The sequence below is a fragment of the Xyrauchen texanus genome, chromosome 30 (assembly GCF_025860055.1).
Source record: "Xyrauchen texanus isolate HMW12.3.18 chromosome 30, RBS_HiC_50CHRs, whole genome shotgun sequence".
Lineage (NCBI taxonomy): Eukaryota > Metazoa > Chordata > Actinopteri > Cypriniformes > Catostomidae > Xyrauchen > Xyrauchen texanus.
Window position 1 is genome coordinate 6,595,422 of NC_068305.1, and position 12,377 is coordinate 6,607,798.

The following is a 12,377-nucleotide window of genomic DNA, read 5'->3' on the forward strand; positions in this document are numbered from 1 at the left end:
AATTTATCTGTGACATTCTGTTATGTTTGATATTAAATGTTTTTATGTATATTTGTTAATGGGGGATCTGTGGACACAGTAAAGTATTTTGATTTTTTGAGTTAAAGTTTTATTTTTATTTTGTGACAAAGTAAAGTTAGACCCTTTGGGGAAAATTCCATATTTAATTGAAATATTAGATTTTATATTTCACTTTAAATTTCAAAAATACTTTATTAAGACTGAATCAGATGTATTTGATACATTTTAAAAAATGTTAAAAAATATTTGCTATGACACCAAAATTAGTACATTTTCTATTTATCTATTTAAATGTTTCTATTCCCCTGTTTACTGCGTAAAGCGCTATATAAATATAAAATGATTTCATTCATTCAATTCATTCCCCTTGAAAATATGTTAGATGATGCATCATCATCATTCTGCACATACTAAAATTTTATCTATATTTGTTATAATTTAAAAGTAAATGAACATTGTTCTTAAGGGGGGCATCTTACCCGAACTTCCCCTACATATTAACATGTTTTTAGTGAGATAAAATATGTTTAATATGAATTTGTGATAAAATCAATTGCATGGTTTACCTTCGTTACATCGTCAGGCCAACAAAGTTGTAATATTGGAGATAACTTTACACAGATAGTAAGCTATTATATCAAACTAAAATCACAGCAACTCAAGTAATGTTTTCGTCTTGTGGTTGTACTTTTGAAACAGTGTGTATTTTAACATTTATAGACTGGCCCCATTATAAGTGCCTTGCTGTAACCACACTTTTTTTGTTTTAGTTTTTTTAATAAACAAAAGACAAGCTGAAATGATTGTTTTGTGGTAATAAACATTATGCCACAAATTGTATTGAACCTGAAACATTCCTTTAAAGGCTGGTTTTGTACCCTGTTTGACTAGTTATCCTACCCTACTGTACATAAACAAGTGTTTTCTAATTTTATCAGTTACAACAATTGTAAAATTATGTTAAATTTTATTGTCACTCTAATTTAGATCCTTGTTGTTTTGTGCCAAATAAATGCACTAATACCATAATATTTCAAAAGATGTTAACCCTTAACTTCAATATAGAGCAGCTGCATTTTTTTCAAAATGATAGCTTGACTGTAAGTTCAACTATTTCAAATAATGAGTAGGTTGTAGCATGAGAAGCTACAGTTTCAAAGTGGAATATGTGCTGTATATATGCTGTCTTCTAATACTCAATCAGTAGCCATTTTTCTTATCAAGCTCTGAGTTGTTGTTATGAGGCACTTCACTCTCTCTATTGCTTGCGGTTTTGTTTTTTTCCTTCTCCAGTAAGCCTGTCTATCTATATTACAATTCTCTATGCTGACAGCTCCAGTGCAGGTGATAAAAGCTTAACCTTCACGTTAATGAAGTACTCAAGCTAAAACATTGCGGTGTTCAAAGTGAGATGCCATGTTCATGGAATGAAAGGGTTGTCTCTCTTCTCTTCAGATCAAAACCTTCAAAAGTTGAAAACACATTGTACCATTGCACCAAGGGCATCGATTTGGCTTGAACATTACAGTGTGAAGAATTTACATGTTTCCATTGATCATGGTAGAAATATTGGGGGGGTTGTACTTGGTTGTTTTTTTGTGATTTTCTACCCCTTTTCTCCGCAATTTTGAACGCCCTATCTCTAATGTGCCCTAAGTCCTCGTAGTGGTGTAGTGACTCGACTCAATCCGGGTGGCAGAGTACGAATCTCAGTTGCCTCCGTGTCTGAGACCGTCAATCTGCACATCTTATCATGTGGCTTGTTGAGTGTGTTACCATAGCATGTGTTCACGCTATTCTCCGCGGCATCCTCGCACAACTCACCGCACCACCCACCGAGAGTGAGAACCACACATTATAGCGACCACAAGGAGGTTACCCCATGTGACTCTACCCTATAGCAATCAGACCAATTTGGTTGCTTAGGAGACCTGGCTGGCGTCACTCAGCACGCCCTGGATTCGAACTCTCGACTCAAGGTGTGGTAGTCAGCATGAATACTCACTGAGCTACCCAAGCCACCGTACTTGCTTGTTTTTATTATTGGAATTTGCACCCCTGCATTGCACCAATACATCCACTAGAGCTTTTAATGAGAGCTAAACTCTGTGGGTAGCGGATGGGATCAATTCATTATTAAGTTACTGAAACAAAGGCCTAGACAGAGATCTGTTCTCAAATTTATTTCAAACTTTTGTTAAATGCATAATACCATGGATTTTCTGAAGTACACAGCTACATATAGAAATACAAAATCAGGTCTGGATTGGTTCACATATTGTGCAAACATTGTTTTGTTTCTGTAAGCTGCATACTTTAAACTCTAGATTAGTTAACGGTTTATTTGGTAGCTTATTTGCGATCAGAGAAATCTGTGTGAAGTCAGTGAGACAGTGAGTAATGTGACAGAACAACCCGAAGGTGTCCCTGTTGATTTCATTGTCATCTCCGTCACATTTCAGAGGTTTGGTTGCAGTGTTTCCTGTTTGTTTTCAGGCAATGCGACCTTTTCATCTTTACAGAAAATGCAAACGAAAAATAAAAATGACCTTCTTTATTTATTATCTTTAGTCACCTAAATATTTCCCATTACTAGCCAAAAAACTAGACTTTTGATTCATGAGTGTTCTTGTTAGTGACTAGAGTAATGAAAGGATATTTTACATTCACATTTATTTCTCATATGTAGAATTACACAAAATATTCAGTGTACCTGATTGTGCCTGTCAGTATATGTGTGTCTCTGCCCTTCAAAAGTGCCTGTCTTAGCTCATCCTCTTCCCTTTCTGCATTGTTGCCATATGGGAAAGGTAAGTTTATTCAAAGCACCAATTATTCTAATTTCATGTTAAAAATTATTTTATATTTTCTTTAATACATATGTATGCCATATGTATTAAAGAATTTTTTATTCCCATGTATCTGATTTTAAAAGACTGGCAAATTTAAAACTGTGAAAATTCTTATTCCCCAGAGTTCCATCCACACTCTTCTAAACACTCAAAAACAAACAATTCACCAGTAGCAGGTCCATGACATCCTGAATCATGAAGCGATTTCAAGATGACACTTTACTGCTCCATCTGGCAGAAATTTCCATCTATCTTTGACTAAAAGTGGAACAACATAAGAACACTTCTTAAGATTCACAAGCTTTAAATGAGAATGATACGTCAATAGACAGGTCAGCTCTTGGACTTACCTTTGCTTTCACACCATCTGGGTCCTGGCCCATAGTTGTGAGCAGGTTACAGTGGCACTCAAGTGACTCCTCATTTTAGCTTTGGAGTAACATCTGTAACTTCATCTGCTTCAGCTCTTCCTTCAGCCACTCTTATTTGCATAAATACTGGTTAAAATATGTATTTACCTCAAGCTAGAGTGAAGGAACTTACATCAGTTTTCTTGCCCATGATTCTCAATGGCCAAGTTTCTCATCAGGCTGGGTTTATTTGTTCAGTTTTACGTCGCCATCCAGCAACAGGTTTACTATTTTGCATTCAGAATGGCTGACACACTCTCTTTTGGACAGTTTTTTGACCTCATCGTGGGCCTATCCACGGTATGTATGGGCTGCCTTTATTCGCCTGTAAAAGCAGTTGAGATTCATGTTAAGTGTTCCACTGTTAAAGACAATCAGAATTGCAGTATTGCAATTGTCTAATAATTAATTAATTTACAGTAATCAAGATGAATTGATAAAAAAAACAAAAAAAACGATATTTCACATGTTTAGCATCACTCTGAAAAAACAACTAACCTTGTCCAAAATACACAAGGAAGCATGCATTCTCGACACAAGAGGAAATCTTGATCATATTTGATCTTCCTCTCTGCAGCAGGAGGTGTGATGGGCTCAGAGGGGGTCTTCTTAGGCTGGTCAGGGTTTGTGGACACTTGACATGTTCAGAACTAAGGACTTCTCCGAGCTCTATGGCACCGACTCAGCTGATCCCTAAAGCCCACCTCTACAACCCTACCCTAACCCTAACTATAGTAGGGAATCACTGGTCCCTATCCCTAAAGCCCAACCCTACAACTACCTTTAACCATTCCCACACTGGGAGTCAGAAATCGGCACGACACCGGCACCGATTTCATTCCATTTCGAACGCTGGCCTTATCAATGGCTTAATTATCTGCCACAATAATGTAATGGATTTTTATTGTCTGATATTTTTTTTATAATATATATATCATATTTAGAATGATTTAAATATAACTATTTAGAATGATTTAATAATTATGTATTGAATAATTGTTATTTGAGTGGCTTTCTCAGCAAATATTTATATTTATACAAACCTGTATGACCTTTTACTTATGCAGTGCACAAAAGGAAAATATTAAAAAACATTTTTTTTAATTGATTTTACTTTTTGCCGAAGCCAATGTGTATTATATTTTTTTATTAAATTAAACTTCAAAGTCCAGCTACCTCAGCTTTAGTTCGCAAAGTCTCTGTTGATGTTTAAGATGTTGGTATACGTATCTTATTAATTCATGGTGTAATTCTTGTAGTCAGGTTCATGTGTTATTCACAATATAAATTCTTCTCATTGCTCTTCCAGTATACAATATCACCAATTTTCTATTTTAGTTTCCTTTAATTTTTGTGTCTTGAAATTTGCTGCGTGGGCTGTATCATTAGCATGGGGTGTGGGTTGGGGAACGGACTGCATATTGCATGGACCTTTAGGAGCAGTTTAAAAGGCTAGCCCAGCAATCATCATTGACACGCGGAGATCAATAGTGGGCAATTGCTAGAGATTGGGCAAATTGCCCTTGGTGGTGGCATGCATGCCTTAGTTTGCTCACCTCTGGGCTAGCCTTTTACACTACTCCTCAATGTCCAAGTAGTAGGCAGTCTGTGCCCAAACCAACACCCACATGCTAATGATAAAGGCCAAGGTGGAAATTGCAAAACACACAAAATTTTTTTTTTTAATTGGTATCAAGTCAATTATTACAAATAAATAAATAAACAAAAAATAACAAGTCACAATTTAGAAAAATAAGTTTCAAAACTTCTATTTTTGCATTTTTATTGGTCTGAAAAATGAAATGTGAAGCACAACACGGACTGCATATGTAAGGGTACATATACTGTGTGCAGTTTAACAATATGCCTGAAGGTGGCATAATCTCACTTTTTGATAAGGAAGAGGAGATGATTGTGGCAGAATGTCACATTACATCTTGTAATGCAGAGATAGATCATTATAAAGTCAGTGGCCCCAAAAGATATTTGGACACTTAAGTACTTGCATGTATAAATGTGAATAGATAACAAAAAAAAAATAAAAAAATAAAAAATAAAATATGTGTCATTTCATTCAAAGAGCACAAGCTTGTTAGGCAAAACATTTTACAAATATGTTGTTCAGATTTAATTAATAAAATATTGAATATGCTGTTCAAAATTAAGATAAAAATGTATTTGGACACTTGTGGTTGTACAATTTTAGATGACCATGAAGTCCATAGTTAATATTATGACGTTCACTCTGGTTGTTCTGCTAACACACCTAAGTCCTTTTTTTTTGTTTCTTTTTTGTTGTTGCATTTTTACATATACAAATGGTTTGATATTTAGTATCTACAGCTGACATTCATTTGCAATTGCGACTAAGGGTCCAAGCGCTGTAGAGTATATATGTATGACTTTATGTATTATTTCAGTATTTTAATGAAAGTTATTATTCAGCATTATCCATAAAACTAGTTATAAAAAAAGATCCTAAAAATCATATTAATGAAATCAGTATTTATTATAATAAGGGAACTCATCCACCATGGTTTTTATGTTCAAACTTTTTATTAAAACAAATGTTATTACAACAATAGATTATTACACCTTGTTAATAATTTTCTTCACAAAACCAAAGAAACATATTTCCTCTAAAACATATCCTCTAAAACACACACACACACACACACACACACACACACACACACACACACACACACACACACACACACATATATGTGTGTGTGTATCACATAATAATAATAATAATTATAATAATAATAATAATACAAAAACATTAAATTAAATAAATAACTATAGAAAATAATAGTAATACCAATAGACAATATAATATGTACATAAACTTAAAACAAAAAATATATATATACATACTCATGAATTAAACAGGAGGTAGGATGCCAAGAGACTTGAAGTAAGCAATAAAGGGATGCCATTTATTAAAGAAATTACTTTTCCCAGAACATCTTACTTTTTCCAGTTTCAGAAAAAACATGGTATCCACTAGCCATTGGGAGATTATTGGGGGTTTATTAGATTTTCAGTGGAGTAGAATATGGCGCCTGGCTAACAAAGAGGTAAAAGATAAAATATCCAGTTGTTTGGAATTAAACTGTTACCAAATTTTTGGTACTCCAAAAATGGCTATAGTGGGGCAAACATCAATTCTCATTTTAAACACTTCAAAAATAATTGTACAATAATTGACCCAAAAATGATGCAACATAGGGCAAGTAAAAAACATGACTCAAATTGCACCGAGCAGCATGATATCTGTCACATCTAACTTCAGTATTAGGAAATATTTCAGATAACCGGGCCTTGGAAAAATTATTTCTGTATAGTATTTTAAATTGTATTAGGCCAAGACATGCACAAATAGTACCATTTTCTGTCCAGTGTACCCGCCAACCAGTCCTCTTCAAAACTTTCTCCCAACTCCTCCTCCCACGCTCTTTTAATTTTGTCAATAGAGCAATCATCTAAACCTAAAAGACAACTATACATTCTTGAAACTTGTGACTTGTGATGTGGATTGAATTGCAGAAATTCTTCCCAAACTAGCATCAGGGGCAGAGATGGGTAATTAGAGAATAAGGTATTAGAGCAGTGTCTAATCTGCAAAAACCGATACAACTGTGACCCCAATAGCCCCAAGTCAGAAGATAGCTGCACGTAGCTACAAAATGTGCCATCTCTGTAAAAGTCTTGAAAACATCTCAAGCCCTTTGCGTGCCACTGCTTAAGTACAGGATCATTAAGAGATGGGGGAAACATATGATTCCTCAACAGCGGCATCAATGTTGAAGCAGAAGCAAATAAAAATTTTTGCCTAAACTGGCACCAAATCCGAAGGGTAGATACTACTGGATTATTTGTCAAGGATGCCGAAGAGACATTAAAAGATAGGAGTGAAGTAAGCAAGGCCAGCAGAGAGGTAGATATACATGAGTTTGCTTCCAATCTGCACCATGGCACAGTGGACGAACTGAGCCAAAATGTTATCTTGTGAATATTAACTGACCAGAAGTATAACATGAAATTGGGTAAAGAGAGCCCACCATTCAGTTGGCATCTTTGAAGCAATGATTTACGAATTCTGGACACTTTACCACCCCAAAGAAAGTCAATGACAATCCGGTCGATAGATTTAAAATGCTTAGTGAGAAACAGAGGGATGCATTATAATTTCAGATAATAATGGATATGAACAGTATAAACAAAATTTGCTCCACCACTCCTGACAATGAGGTGCCACCCCTGAAAGTTTGTTAAAAAGGAAAAGGGTGCCCAATGTTGTTGTATTGATGATTAATTTGTGTTACATTAAATGAAAAAGTCTAATGCTGCATTCCATTCAAACTTGTAAAATCCAACTTTGGATTTTACAACTTCTTACTAGGAAAAGAGCAATGGAATGCCACTTGAAGTCGGAATTCCAACTGGGAAACTCATGCGGAAATGTTCATCTTCGATTTCGCAGAGATGCGGGTTCTTAAAGCCACACAAACATGCCAGTGTAGCTCCTATCTATTTGATTGGGGAAAAACGGTTGATCATAGAACATATTTCAAATCAGCAATAAAATTTTATAATTTTGGAATAATAAATTGTGCTTCTTTACCTCATATTACGTTAAAACCAAAATTTTCCCAGATTGTATAGATTGATTGACAGGCGATGTCTGTATCTAAAAGGCGACTGCCTATTTTACCTGTGAGGCAGGACTTCCTTTCTACATCCATTGACCGGTGAGCGCTAGGGCATTTGGTTGGGCATTCAAATTTCTCCCATTCATTTTAATAGAAGTGGCCAATCTCTGCTAAATAGTCTCTGGCTAACAGGATCTTTGCCATTTTGTTTCCTTAAACGTCATCTTCCGAGCATCTGGCAATGAAATGCCTTTGTGGTCGGAGCTCGGAGATATCAAGAGGGAAAATTCCACATCTAACTTGAATGGAACGCAGCATATGTGCCTGAACTTGACCAGAGCATATTTCCGAAAGTCTGGGATGACCCCCCTACCCACAACCCAACTCTGGGGGTGAGTGTACCCCCACCATCTGCCCTGCCCAGTGCCCTCTGGTCCCACTCCCCTCTCTGCTTAAAGGGCTAATTAGTGGCTGAATATGCAAATGAGCACAGCTGCCAAAGTGTGGTTCTTATGTCCTTACATTTGTCAGGAATTCAATGAGGCTTCCTTAGCTCTAAATGATCTGATAAAATTGTTTTTTTTAAATAATCAGGATCTTCAGATTGTCAGTTTACCTGACCTGAATATTGAAACATACTGCAGGCTGAACCATTACAAACCTGTTCTTTAAATTCTACGCTGCTTAGAGTCAATCAGGCTTGATTAAAAAGGAGCGAGGAACATTAAGAATCAATACGGTGGACAGCTCAGTGACTCTGACTACACAGTCAATTAACCAGCCGCTGAACATCAGGGAGCTGATCTCAAATCAGTTTATACATGCGTTCAGGTGAGGTAGGCCACGGAAGAGAGAGACTGCTGCTTTTTTTCAAATTTCTCTGGTTGGATAATAAAGGTTAATAATAGGCCTTTCTGTGTCATATTTGACATGACCAGTCAGTGCAGTAATTACAATCATTATGTTCAGAAGGGTGTCGTCTTTTCCCTTTTAAACATAGGACGCTACAGAAAATCAATTATTCAATCAGGAGGGCACCCCTTCTTCACTCTATTCAATAGTGGCTAAATGGAGTTGGTTCACTTAATTTTGGGTCCGGAGAGAATAAATGTAACTGCAAAGACCTTTCATTTCAGATACTCTCTTGCAATTCAATGTAATGTTAAGTTGCTTCTCATGTTCAGTGAACAGGAAGTTCTGTGGAATTCTTTTTTTCTTTCTTTTTTTAATGTCAGTTAGCCTGGAAGAGGGATGTCAGACAACTTACATATTCTTGCTCTCTCGCTTTGTCTCTCTCAGTCCTGCAATACATGCTGGGATTGTCAGGATGTAATTTAAGTGCATGGGCACAAAGGCCAAATGCCAAACAGACAATGATGATGTGTTGGGCTTTAAATGTAGTTAAATTTGGGGTGTGCAATTAGGATCAGTGCTACAGAAAAGAGTCAAACACACTATGTGCTCCAGACACTGAAAGACCGTAGGCTACTGTTTGATAATGCCACAGATAAAGCCATCACACATACTTTAATTGTACTACATAAAAGCTGGCCAACAAAAGGCTTGAGAGTAGTTTGGAAAGAAAATAATTACACAAGAGATTGTCATGGAAACAGCATTGACTTGTTGAAATCAGACATTTAAGGGATCGTACACGCAAAATCCTGTAATCCCTTACCCTCACGTTGTTCCAAACCCCATATGACTTTCTTCCATGGAACATAAAATGGAATATTATGCAGTATGTTCGCCTCAGTTTGGTGGGCGATGTGAAGTTGTCGACAGAGAATGGGGGGCGGAGGCGGTCCTTGGTTGAAATGTGTTTTGATGTCCCCTTCTGCATATCACGACCCCCTTTTGGCATTTTGCGGCACAGTTTCGCTACCCCTTCATTGTATCACAGTTCACTTTGGCATATTCTGCCAAGCCCACCAGGAAAAGTTCCGGTTCCCCAAAATGCTAGTCTGCTTCTAGGTTTGCATTTTTACCATGTTTAAGCTTGTAAATGTGGCTGGTTATATAATGCAAACATTAAATTAAAGTCATGAGCTATTAGGGGTAGGTAAAATGATTGTTTTCCCAATGCATTGTGATCTTCATTTGAACAATGTCTTTCTTAAATCCCAAGATGGGTCTTTCACTCAATGCGTAACCCTCCACTACAATGAGAGGAACTCATTTTTCAGGAACCAAATTTCGCACTATGCGACTAAAGTGATTATATTTGTCCACTGGCTGGTAAATGTTTACATTTCACTCAGCAGTAATTTAGTAGTTTAGTCGTGAAGTGTTCAGCAGCGAGATCCTTTCACAGTGTGTTGTGAGTAAACGTTGTTCCGTTTAATGTGTGTTCAAGGACGAGATCCATGCAACACATTTGCCACTGAATACTGTCTCTTTTAATACCCTTTCTATTCTTTACAGTCAGATGTTGATCAAAAACAAGTACAAAAAACATTTAATTCTAATCACTCATCGCACAGATGAGGTAAAGCCAATCAAGCCATCTCTCGTTAACATGCGCTTATATAAAGGCGCTGTTTACAGAAATGCAGTTTTTTTTTTTTTGTTAAAGAGACAGTACCGGTTTTAGCACGTGTTCAACACATCAATGTAAATACTTGTAAATAGTACAAATTATGCAATTTAACAAAAAATATGGAACAAAAATAATATATGAAATATAATATCTTATTTATTGATTTAATAGATGTATTTTTTTCATTTTCAAAAATCAAAAATTATGAAAGGGTAATGAAATATAATTAGTAAAATGTATATTTTCCTAATGAACCTGGTTAAAAGGTACTCTGTATAATTAACAGCATTAGCTGGGAGATAATTTATTTTATATGTAAGCAAAAGGGACATTATATCTGGAATAAACCCATATGAATCAATTCTGTTTCTAATTGAAATCAAATTGAGAGCTTGTGAATCGGAATAGAATTGAATCGGGGAAATCTGTATCAATACCAAGCCCTATGAGCTATAATAAAAGTGTTAATATGTCCTAAAATAGCATTGAGTAAGGAACAGGGCGAAAGTGTTTATGTACTGATATTCTGCTGTTTTCAGCTAAATTTAAACCGTAAAATTAGCATAAAACACAAAACAATTCAGGAAGCAGAAAAAAGTGCAAAAGGTAACATACAAAATAGGCCTATACATTGTAATTAATAACTTACATTTATAATATTTAAAACACTTGTGCAACTTGCGCCAATAAAAATTTCACAACTTGCCTTTACCTGACATATATGAAAACTACCTTGTCCTGAGAACATTTTTCAAATGTAAAATATATAGTCATTATAAAGTTGACCATTGCTTGAATGTATGACATGAATTGTATTTCCTGAATGTATGTGGTTTTATTGTCTTCAATTTGCTCAGCTATATTATACTCAGCTAGAGCAAAAATATGATATACTAAAAATGAAAGTATAAAATATAATAATTCTCCAACATTATTCTAATTTAAGAGCGTTTTGAACTAGGTGTTTGAAACCAACATTCAAAACCCCAGCTAGAGAAAACACACATTTGTGTAATCGGAAAGCAAATGAGATGTAGCATTTGTGACAACTTCTCCATGTGACAACTAGCCCCGGTCTCCCTATATATATATACATCTTAAATATATGTGATAGTATCACACAGATCTTAAATATACATTTTACTGTTCTTGTGTCATCTGCTGGGTGTCTTGCCATTCCTGTCTGCTGAGAGCTGTCTTCCGTTTAATTAGATTTGTAAAAACAATTTTTGGAGAGCTTTATTCTGTAAAAGCTCTCAGGGGTTAAAATCAGCTGAGCAATTCTTTTCAGATTCTTTTCAGCGGTGAAGCATAAATTATTTAAAATTGGGCGACCTTTTATCTCATCCCCTTTGAAGGCAGCAAATTAAAAATGTAAATGGCCTCCCTAATTAATATGCAAATGCATTCATTCCCAGTTAACAATTAGTAATTAAACCTGCACTGTCTAGAAAGAGCACTGACAAAATTAGCAACTTATTTTTGCATCTGAAAAATAACGACAGGACTCAAATGTTTTGTTGAACAAACTGACTTTTTCAAATGTTTTGGATCAGCTGGCCTGACAAACGCTCCATTTTCTGAAAACAGACTATACAAATGGTCACAAACAAATCATTTGACCTTCTGCAAATTGTCCTCAAAAACATTTTTGGGACAATTGAGTTTTTTTTTTCTATGTTATTTTCTTAGAGATTTCAATAACCAATAGAAATGTCAGAAATCTCAAGGTTGGTAATTTGCATACTGGAAAGAATGCAGCCTCTTACAAGGCTCGTATAGACACAATAATGATGGTCACTATTCAGGTTAGAATATAAGAGAAGTTTCTTGGTCACTTGACACTGGACCGCATTTTTAAGGATAATGACAATTACAGCAAGCTCCTAACATTGAA